This window comes from Eleutherodactylus coqui, chromosome 7, assembly GCF_035609145.1.
Source record: "Eleutherodactylus coqui strain aEleCoq1 chromosome 7, aEleCoq1.hap1, whole genome shotgun sequence".
NCBI classification, from domain to species: Eukaryota; Metazoa; Chordata; class Amphibia; order Anura; family Eleutherodactylidae; genus Eleutherodactylus; species Eleutherodactylus coqui.
The window spans coordinates 193,743,494-193,755,516 of NC_089843.1; positions in this window are offsets into that span (position 1 = coordinate 193,743,494).

The window sequence follows — 12,023 nt, forward strand, 5'->3', positions numbered from 1 at the left end:
AATCGTTCAATTTCTATCATTGCCACTAATTCTCTCACTTCCCGATGTCGTAGAAACATGAAATTTGGCACGAGCATTGATTATGGCATAAATAGGAAAAGCTAATGGGTCCCAACTCGATTATTCAATTCTAAGCGCCAAAGAATTAGCATCCAAATTTTACGTACGAAATCTAATTCTCTCACTTCCCAATGTAATAGACACTTGAAATTTGGCACAAGCATTGATTATGTCATAAATAGGAAAAGCTAATGGGTCTCAACTCAATTATTCAATTCTAAGCGCAAAACAATTAGCGTCCAAATTTTACGTACAGAATCTAATTCTCTCACTTACCGATGTCATAGAAACTTGCAATTTGGCACGAGCATTGATTATGTCATAAATGGGAAAAGTTATTGGGTCCCAACTCGATTATTCAATTCTAAGCGCAAAAGAATTAGCGTCCAAATTTTACGTACGGAATCTAATTCTCTCACTTCCCAATGTAATAGAAACTTGAAATTTCGCACGAGCATTGATTATGTCATAAATAGGAAAAGCTAATAGGTCACAACTCGATTATTCAATTCTAAGCGCAAAACAATTAGTGTCCAAATTTTACGTACGGAATCTAATTCTCTCACTTCCTGATATATATAAATGAATGTATGTCTGTTTGTCTGTCCTTTATGCATTATTACACCATTCATCTGATCGCCATGAAACTTTGGGAAGTTGTTGAGTACACTCCTGGGAAGTTTACTGGCATAGTACAACTATCCTACGATAGGTGCCGCACGTGCGAGCGTCGTCGACAGTTATGCCCCCCAGACAAAGATCGTTTGATTTCCATCTCAAGGACAAAAGCAAAAGGCATTACGAGTAACGGGATGCATGTTCAACTACAAAATGATGCATCCGCCGAACGTTTCACAAGACAATTGCTGGATATTGAGAATGCTGAGGTAAAATGAAAGCTGTGCTGTGTTTGGTTGCTATTTCTTATACTGCTGAGGTAACATGAAAGCTGTGCTGTGATTGGTTGCTATTAGAGATGAGCGAGCACCAAAATGCTCGGGTGCTCGTTACTCGGGACGAAATTATCGCGATGCTCGAGGGTTCGTTTCGAGTAACGAACCCCATTGAAGTCAATGGGCGACCCGAGCATTTTTGTATTTCGCCGATGCTCGCTAAGGTTTTCATGTGTGAAAATCTGGGCAATTCAAGAAAGTGATGGGAACGACACAGCAACGGATAGGGCAGGCGAGGGGCTACATGTTGGGCTGCATCTCAAGTTCACAGGTCCCACTATTAAGCCACAATACCGGCAAGAGTGGCCCCCCCCCCCCCCTCCCAACAACTTTTAATTCTGAAAAGCCCTCATTAGCATGGCATACCTTAGCTAAGCACCACACTACCTCCAACAAAGCACAATCACTGCCTGCATGACACTCCGCTGCCACTTCTCCTGGGTTACATGCTGCCCAACCCCCCCGCACGACCCAGTGTCCACAGCACACACCAAAGTGTCCCTGCGCAGCTTTCAGCGGCACTCATGCCACAACACCCTCATGTCTATTTATAAGTGCGTCTGCCATGAGGAGGAACCGCAGGCACACACTGCAGAGGGTTGGCACGGCTAGGCAGCGACCCTCTTTAAAAGGGGCGGGGCGATAGCCCACAATGCTGTACAGAAGCAATGAGAAATATAATCCTGTGCCACGGCCATCAGGAGCTGCACACGTGGGCATAGCAATGGGGAACCTATGTGCCACACACTATTCATTCTGTCAAGGTGTCTGCATGCCTGTCAGACCGCGTTTTTTTATAAATAGTCACAGCCAGGTCCAACTCCGCAATGAGAATTCCGTGTGCACCCACAGCATGGGTGGCTCCCTGGAACCCACCAGCGGTACATAAAAATATCCCATTGCATTGCCCATCACAGCTGAGGTAATGTCGTGCTTAATACAGGTGGGCTTCGGCCCACACTGCATGCCCCAGTCTGACTGGGGTACTTTACAAGTGGACAGATGTAGGTTAAACTCCGTGTGCACCTACAGCATGGGTGGGTGCCAGGAAGCCACCGGTGGTACATAAAAATATCCCATTGCATTGCCCATCACAGCTGAGGTAATGTCGTGCTTAATACAGGTGGGCTTCGGCCCACACTGCATGCCCCAGTCTGACTGGGGTTCTTTACAAGTGGACAGATGCAGTTACAACTCCGTGTGGACCCACAGCATGGGTGGCTCCCTGGAACCCACCGGCGGTACATAAATATATCCCATTGCAGTGCCCTACTCAGCAGAGCTAACGTCAGATACAATACAGGTGGGCTTCGGCCCACACTGCATGCCCCAGTCAGACTGGTAATATGTACCTTAACAGTAACCTCGTTGGTGGTAATATGGTGGTGACTGCGGACCTGGTAGCGCGGTTTTATGTAGTTGGTTTTCGGAATGTGGCCAGGATTAAGTGGGCCGTGGCGGGGGGATGGTGGTGGTGCTCTCTTGTTGTGTCGTTAAAGGTGAAATTCTTGGACTGCCACCAGACGGACCAATGCAAAGGTATTTGCCAAGAATGTTTTCATTGTTGGAGGAGGAGGGGGATGTTTTGGAGGCACTATGTGTCCTCTACACGTGTCCGTGGTTATATGCACCTTAACAGTAACAGCGTTGGTGGGAAATGGCCTCGCCGCCATCATGTCATTGTGAAGCCTCTGTTTCCACACCCCAGTGACATAGCATTAGCAGCGGTATAGGCAGAGCCCAGAATTATTAACATTTCAGCGGTAGCATTAGGGACAGGCCCCACTAACATATCACTAGCAGCAGTATAGGGGGAGCGCAGTCTTAGTTCCATTTCAGTAATAGTAGCACTCAAGACAGGCCCCAGTAACATTCCCATTGCAGCAGTTTAGGGAGATAACAGTCTCTTTCACATTTCAGTAGCTGCAGTATAGACAAGGCCCCAGTTACATTTATGTAGCTAAAGTGTAGGCCAACCCCACACACCTTTCTGTACCATGAGTGCAGGCGAAGAACATAGAAATTACTATGATTACACTGTAGGTGAGGGCCCAAAAAAATTGGTGTACCAACAGTACTAATGTACCTCAGAAAAAATTGGCCATGCCCAACCAAGATGGCAGGTGAAACCCATTAATTGCTTTGGTTAATGTGGCTTAAGTGGTAATTAGGCCTGGAGGCAGCCCAGTTTAACGAAAAATTGGTTCAAGTTAATGCTTCAACGCTTTTAAGAGTAAAAATTGTTTTGAAAAATTATATGAGTGAGCCTTGTGGCCCTAAGAAAAATTGCCCGTTCGGCGTGATTACGTGAGGTTTCAGGAGGAGGAGCAGGAGGAGGAGAAGGAATATTATACACAGATTGATGAAGCAGAAATGTCCCCGTTTTGGATGGTGATAGAGAACGATGCTTCCATCCGCGGGTGCAGCCTACGTATTGCTTAGGTATCGCTGCTGTCCGCTGGTGGAGAAGAGAAGTCTGGGGAAATCCAGGCTGTGTTCATCTTGATGAGTGTAAGCCTGTCGGCACTGTCGGTTGACAGGCGTGTACGCTTATCTGTGATGATTCCCCCAGCCGCACTAAACACCCTCTCTGACAAGACGCTAGCCGCAGGACAAGCAAGCACCTCCAGGGCATACAGCGCGAGTTCAGGCCACGTGTCCAGCTTCGACACCCAGTAGTTGTAGGTGGCAGAGGCGTCACGGAGGACGGTCGTGCGATCGGCTACGTACTCCCTCACCATCCTTTTACAGTGCTCCCGCCGACTCAGCCTTGACTGGGGAGCGGTGACACAGTCTTGGTGGGGAGCCATAAAGCTGTCCAGGGCCTTAAAGAGTGTTGCACTGCCTGTGCTGTACATGCTGCTCGATCTCCGCACCTCCCCTGCTACCTGACCCTCAGAACTGCGCCTTCTGCCACTAGCGCTGTCGGATGGGAATTTTACCATCAGCTTGTCCGCCAGGGTCCTGTGGTATAGCAACACTCTCGAACCCCTTTCCTCTTCGGGAATGAGAGTGGAAAGGTTCTCCTTATACCGTGGGTCGAGCAGTGTGTACACCCAGTAATCCGTAGTGGCCAGAATGCGTGCAACGCGAGGGTCACGAGAAAGGCATCCTAACATGAAGTCAGCCATGTGTGCCAGGGTACCTGTACGCAACACATGGCTGTCTTCACTAGGAAGATCACTTTCAGGATCCTCCTCCTCCTCCGGCCATACACGCTGAAAGGATGACAGGCAAGCATCATGGGTACCGTCAGCAGTGGGCCAAGCTGTCTCTTCCCCCTCCTCCTAATGCTCCTCCTCCTCCTCCTCAACGCGCTGAGATATAGACAGGAGGGTGCTCTGACTATCCAGCGACATACTGTCTTCCCCCGCCTCCGCGCAAAGCATCTGCCTTTATGCTTTGCAGGGAACTTCTCAAGAGGCATAGCAGAGGAATGGTGACGCTAATGATTGCAGCATCGCTGCTCACCACCTGGGTAGACTCCTCAAACTTTCCAAGGACCTGGCAGATGTCTGCCAACCAGGCCCACTCTTCTGAAAATAATTCAGGAGGCTGACTCCCACTGCGCCACCCATATTGGAGTTGGTATTCCACTATAGCTCTACGCTGCTCATAGAGCCTGGCCAACATGTGGAGCGTAGAGTTCCACCGTGTGGGCACGTCGCACAGCAGTCGGTGCACTGGCAGATTAAACCGATGTTGCAGGGTGCGCAGGGTGGCAGCGTCCGTGTGGGACTTGCGGAAATGTGCGCAGAGCCGGCGCACCTTTCCGAGCAGGTCTGACAAGCGTGGGTAGCTTTTCAGAAAGCGCTGAACCACCGTGGGCCAGGCATGGCACGTGCGTGAGGCTGCCGAGCTGCAGAGCCGCCACCAGGTTACGCCCGTTGTCACACACGACCATGCCCGGTTGGAGGCTCAGCGGTGCCTCTTATCTCCTAAGCTCAGTAGTTTCAGCACGGCCTGCTGACGCTTGCCCACCGCTGTGCTGCCACGCCGCGCGACACCGACTGCTGGCGACGTCCTTCTGCTGCTGACACATCTAGATTGCGAGACAGACGTTGCGGAGGAGGAGGAGGAGGGTGCTTTAGTGGAGGAAGCATACACCGCCGAAGATACCACCACCGAGCTGGGGCCCGCAATTCTGGGGGTGGGTAGGACGTGAGCGGTCCCAGGCTCTGACTCTGTCCCAGCCTCCACTAAATTCACCCAATGTGCCGTCAGGGAGATGTAATGGCCCTGCCCGCCTGTGCTTGTCCACGTGTCCATTGTTAAGTGGACCTTCGCAGTAACTGCGTTGGTGAGGGCGCGTACAATGTTGCGGGAGACGTGGTCGTGCAGGGCTGGGATGGCACATCGGGAAAAGTAGTGGCGACTGGGAACTGAGTAGCGCGGGGCCGCCGCCGCCTTCATACTTTTGAAAGACTCCGTTTCCACAACCCTATACGGCAGCATCTCAAGGCTGATAAATTTGGCTATGTGGACGGTTAACGCTTGAGGGTGCGTGGCGGCGTACTTGCGCTTGCGCTCAAACACTTGTGCTAGCGACGGCTGGACGGTGCGGTGCGAGGCATTGGTGGATGGGGCCGAGGACAGTGGTGAGGGTGTGGGTGCAGGCCAGGAGACGGTAGTGCCTGTGTCCTGAGAGGGGGGTTGGATCTCAGTGGCAGGTTGGGGCACAGGGGGAGAGGCAGCGGTGCAAACCGGAGGCAGTGAACGGCCTTCGTCCCACCTTGCGGGGTGCTTGGCCATCATGTCTGCGCATGCTGGTGGTGGTGAGGCTGTTGGTGGTGGCTCCCCGGCTGATCTTGGCGCGACAAAGGTTGCACACCACTGTTCGTCGGTCGTCAGGCGTCTCTGTGAAAAACTGCCAGACCTTAGAGCACCTTGGCCTCTGCAGGGTGGCATGGCGCGAGGGTGCACTTTGGGAAACAGTTTGTGGATTATTCGGTCTGGCCCTGCCTCCACCCCTGGACATCGCACTGCCTCTTGCAACCTGCCCTGCTGTTGCCCTTGCCTCCCCCTCTGAAGACCTGTCCTGAGTAGGCGTTGCAAACCAGGTGGGGTCAGTCACCTCATTGTCCTGCTGCTCTTCCTCAGAATCCTCTGTGCGCTCCTCCCTCGGACTTACTGCCCTTACTACTACCTGACCGATAGACAACTGTGTCTCATCGTCATCGTCCTCCTCACCCACTGAAAGGTCTTGAGACAGTTGCCGGAAGTCCCCAGCCTCATCCCCCGGACCCCGGGAACTTTCCAATGGTTGGGCATCAGTGACAATAAACTCCTCTGGTGGGAGAGGAACCACTGCTGCCCAATCTGAGCAGGGGCCGAGAACAGTTCCTGGGAGTCTTCCCGCTCCTGAGCATGTGTCATTGTAGTGGAGTGAGGAGGCTGGGAGGAAGGAGGAGCAGCAGCCAGAGGATTCGGATTTGCAGCAGTGGACGGCGCAGAACTGTGGGTGGACGATAGGTTGCTCGAAGCACTTTCTGCCATCCACGACAGGACCTGCTCACACTGCTCATTTTCTAATAAAGGTCTCTCACGTGGACCCATTAATTGTGCGATGAATGTGGGGACGCCAGAAACGTGCCTCTCTCTTAATCGCGCAGCAGTCGGCTGCGATACACCTGGATCAGGAGTTCGGCCTGTGCCCACACCATCACTTGGGCCTCCGCGTCCTCGGCCGCGTCCTCTAGGCCTACCCCTACCCCTCAGCATGCTGCATTACCAGTGATTTGATTTCCCAGCCAGGAAATAAATTGGCGCAAGCCTGCTGTTAAACTTAGCTGGCTGCGTATGATTTTTGTTTAAGTTCTCCACCCAGCACACACGTACCCAGAACGCTGAGGACTGTCAGAGGCAGGCCAAATAGAATAGTTGCCCTTTTTTTTAAAGGAAAGGCCCACTGCCTATATTCAATCAATAATAAATGTGTTGTGGCCCTGCAGTGTGTCACAGAACTGCAGTGTTGCACTGTTATTAACTACAGCAGAGCGGTGATTTCCCAGCCAGGAAATAAATTGGCGCAAGCCTGCTGTTAAACTTAGCTGGCTGCGTATGATTTTTTTTACGTTCTCCACCCAGCACACACGTACCCAGAACGCTGAGGACTGTCAGAGGCAGGCCAAATAGAATTTTTGCCCTTTTTTTTTTTTAAAGGAAAGGCCCACTGCCTATATTCAATCAATAAAATATGTCTTCTGGCCCTGCCTACACAATTCTGTCCCTGGAGTATTACTGCAGGGCGCAATGCTCTGCACGGGCGATTTGGAAAAAAAAAAAAAAGTGCAACACTGCTAACAGCAGCCTCCACAGTACTGCACACGGTTAGATGTGGCCCTAAGAAGGACCGTTGGGGTTCTTGAAGCCTACACTAACTCCTAACACTCTCCCTGCCTAACCACCACTTCTGTCCCTGTAGTATTACTGCAGGGTGCAATGCTCTGCACGGCCGATTTGGAAAAAAAAAAATGTGCACCACTGCAAAAGGCAGCCTCCACCGTACTGCACACGGTTAGATGTGGCCCTAAGAAGGACAGTTGGGGTTCTTGAAGCCTACACTAACTCCTAACACTCTCCCTACAGCAGCTCCAACACGATACCACTGTCCCTGATCTCTGTCACAACCCATCTGAGGCGAGCCGCGGGGGGGGGGGGGGGGGGGTCGACTTTTATACTCGGGTGACACCTGATCTCCCCAGCCACTCACAGCAGGGGGGTGGTATAGGGCTGGAACATCACAGGGGGGAGTTGTAATGCCTTCCCTGTCTTTCAATTGGCCAGAAAAGCGCGCTAACGTCTCAGAGATGAAAGTGAAAGTAACCCGAACATCGCGTGGTACTCGTTACGAGTAACGAGCATCCCGAACACCCTAATATTCGCCCGAGCATCAAGCTCGGACGAGTACGTTCGCTCATCTCTAGTTGCTATATATTATACTGCTGAGGCAACACGAAAGCTGTGCTGTGATTGGTTGCTATTTATTATACCGCTTAGGTAAAATGAATGCTGCGCTGTGATTGGTTGCTATTTTTTGTATTGCTGAGGCAGAATAAAAGTTGCGCTGTGATTGGTTGTTATTTCTCTTACTGCTGAGGTAACATAAAAGCTGCGCTGTGATTGGGTGTTATATTTTATAAAGCTGAGGTAACATGTAAGCTGCGCTGCGATTGGTTGTTATATATTATACCACTGAGGTAACATGAAAGCTGTGCTGTGATTGGTTGTTATCTAGATATATAAAAACGAATTTATGTATGTCTGTGTCTTCGCAGCAACGCACGACGGGTACGCTAGTACCTAATATAATTCTCTAAATTCCGGGTGTCATACAAACTTGACATTTGGCACAACCTTTGTTTAGGTTGTAAATAGGATAAGTAAAGGGGTCTTGATTATTCAATGCTAAGAGCAAAAGTAAGTGACCCCCTATATAATGTACTTAATCTAATTCTCTAACTTCTCGGTGTCATATAAACTTGAAATTTAGCACAAAGTTTGTTTAGGTCATACATAGGAAAAGTAAAGGTGTCACAACTTGATTATTCAATGCTAAGTGCAAAAGTAAGAGACCCCCTATGCAATGTACCATATCTAATTCTCTGACTTCCCAGTGATGTACAAATGTGAAATTTGGCACGATCATTCTTTAGATCATAAATAGGAAAAGTAAAGGCATCACAACTCGATCATTCAATTCTAAGGGAAAAAGTAAGTTACCCCTCTATGTTATAAACCTAATCTAATTCTCTAACTTTCTGGTGTAGTACAAACTTGAAATTTGGCACAACCATTCTTTGGGTCCTAAACAGCAAAAGTCAAGGGGTCGCAATTTGATAATTCAATTCTAAGCATGAAAATAAGTGACCCCGTTTGTAATGTAACTAATAATACACACCTTTACCGCACAAACGTGAAATTTGGCATGATCATTCTTTAGGTTGTAAATAGGAAAAGTAAAGGGATTGCAACTTCAATATTCAATTCTAAGCGTAAAAAACTGTGAAAATGTATGATACATGACATAGTTCTTTTCCCAGAAACTATATAGTCTAAGCAAATGATTTGTATACCGAGAATTTACCTCACCTCTATGTGTATATACTGAGGAGAATCTACCTCACCTCTATGTGTATATACTGAGGAGAATCTAACTCACCTCCTATGTGTATATACTGAGGAGAATCTACCTCACCTCTATGTGTATATACTGAGGGGAATCTACCTCACCTCTGTGTGTATATAGTGAGAATCTACCTCACCTCTGTGTATATACTGAGGAGAATCTATGTCACCTCTTAGTGTATATACTAAGAATGTAACATTTTTCTATGTGTATATACTGAGGAGAATCTAACTGACCTCTGTGTGTATACACTGAAAGGTTGCTCAGTGCAGGATTCACTAAATCATCTCAGATATTTGTCCAGCCTTTGTTTGAACACTTCCACTGAAGAACATCACCACCTCCCATGGTAACCTGTTCCACTCATTGATCCCCCTCACTGTCTAATATCTTCTTTGTGTCTCCTCCCTTTCAGTTTCATTCCATTATTGCTTCTAGTCTTTCCTTGTGCAAATGAGAAGAGGGCTGATCCCTCTGCACTGTGACAGCCCTTCAGATATTTGAAGACAGCTATTAAGACTTCTCTCAACCTTATTTTTTGCAAGCTAAACATTCCCAAATCCTCATAGGACTTGATTTGCAGACCGCTCACCCTCTTGGTAACTCTTCTCTAAACTTGCTCCAGTTTGTCAATGTCTTTTTTAAAGTAAGGTGCCCAGAACTGGACACAGTATTCCAGATGAGGTCTGCAGCCTGCAATGGAAAAAGGTAGGATGGGGCAGAACTTAGCTCCGCCCACATCCCCTCCCATTGCAATCAGCCGGAGGGGAGAAGAGGGAGGGAGTTTAGCAGTCACGCTGCTAAACTCCTTCCCACCTCCCTTCTCTGGCCACTGTCATTAGCTTTCATAGGAGCCCATGCAGCGGCCGATGTATTCTGGCCCACCCGAAAGATAGTTCCAGGACAATCTTGTACAATCCTGTAGTTTTCTGGATTCACCCTCTTCCCTTTTTCTCCAACGGAGCCAATTGACTAAATTGGTTTCTTGGTTTCACTCATGCCATTTTAGTGGAAATAATAGCTCTCAATGTTGCACAATTATTTTCAGTAAATCTTAATGGGACCTCCAATGCAGATGTGTACGAGGCCTTAGGGAGTTTGCTCAATCAATAATATTTACCCCCCCAAATGAATCCTCTAATGTTTCTGTGTAAAGCAATGTCAGATGTATACAATGTATAGCATTTAACATTGCTATAGAAGCAAAAACAAAAAAAGCTTTAGGCCTTATTCACACAGCTCTATGATCCACGCAGCATTTTATCGGCCTGTGGAGACGGTTATCACTGCGTATGGCAACAATTGCACTGCGTATCATAGCATATCTCACACACGCTGTCACATGTAGTTTGACTTGTTTCTTTTTAAATTCCCCATTCTGTCTCATAGTGCCGCTAATGATTAAACGTCGCCCATATGCAATGTATTGCGTATGGATAGTGTTGCGTACACCGCCCATAGAAATAGTATTGCTCTATCTTCAGGATACGCAGTGAAATAAAGCATACTGAGATCTTTTTCATGTGCGTATCTACACGCAGTGTTTATATGTTAATGTGAATGGATCAATGAAAATCAACATACTTTCATTGACTCTATTCACTGCATATCACGCGGTAAAATCACGGTGGTGTGAATGAGCCCTTAGAGACAGCATCTCCACATGGAGGATTATCATCCAGGTACAGAATGCACAAGAGCAGATAGGACCAGTGCTAATTATTGCATGTTTGGGATAATGTACACTCTGCAGGATATAAATTATATAATGCTCGAGCACTTGATGCCCCTGCAAACTGCACTTGTGTTATGAATAATGTCTAAGGAACCTTTAATACAGGATGGAACTGGACATAACGCAGCACAGATGCAGATTTTAGCAACTAGTGTGGATTTTTTTGAGTTTTTAATTGCAGACTTTTGCAGAGTGGTTATTCATATCATATAGGGTCATCCAGGAGCATGCGGCCAGAGAAGTGTCACAGCCCATGCTGACCCTGCTCACCCATCGTGTTTGACATTTTCTAGCTATTACAGTTTATCCCTAGAAAACGTTCAATCATGGTGGGTGGGCACACTCACCATCCGTACTTGCCCTATTTAAAAAGGCACTTCTTGCTGTTCAAGCCTGTACATAGAAATGGCCACATCACATTGATAGTAATTCCAAGGCCTATTTAAGCCACAAATAGAAATGGAGCTGAGGGGCAGATGATCGGGCTCAGGGAGAGCCGTTTGGACAGAAGCTGCTGAACCATTCTGGAAGCCCTGATGTCTACAATTATAAAACCGTAATTACTGTCAGCCAAGGACAATACCACTACCAGAAAGCACCATTTATAGTTGCACAACTAGGGCCCTAGTCGCGGCAACTTCTTGACATTTACCATCCAGAGTCCCGGGATAGTTTGGAAGCTGCACAGCGGCGAAGAATCTGTTAGCAGTGTCCAGCCATCACTGTGCAGTAGGCTGAGGCATCGCTAACAGCGTCATTCGTGGCCAGATTACATTACAGATCAACCAGAAAATCCTGCAACAGTTGCCATGACCAGCGGGAACTGACAATGTAGGAACACGGATGAGTTTCCAGTCACCGGGAATCTGAAAAAAAGTAGAATAAATTAGGACTGTATTCTGTCTGCACCATTACTAGTTGTAGATACTGGCGCAAAAGGCAGATCACATATACGGTAGTGCATCAGGGCCACATGACGGCATAGGGCGAAAGGGGTATTTATGATATCGTTCGCTCAAAAAGCTGAGTGACATCATGGCATTGGGACATGCAGCAGTATGTGTTTTTAGCTCAGGGTTATAATGAGGTGTTCCTCAGAAGAAATACATCTTATTTTGGTGCTCTTGAAGGTTAGTTCTAGCAGCTC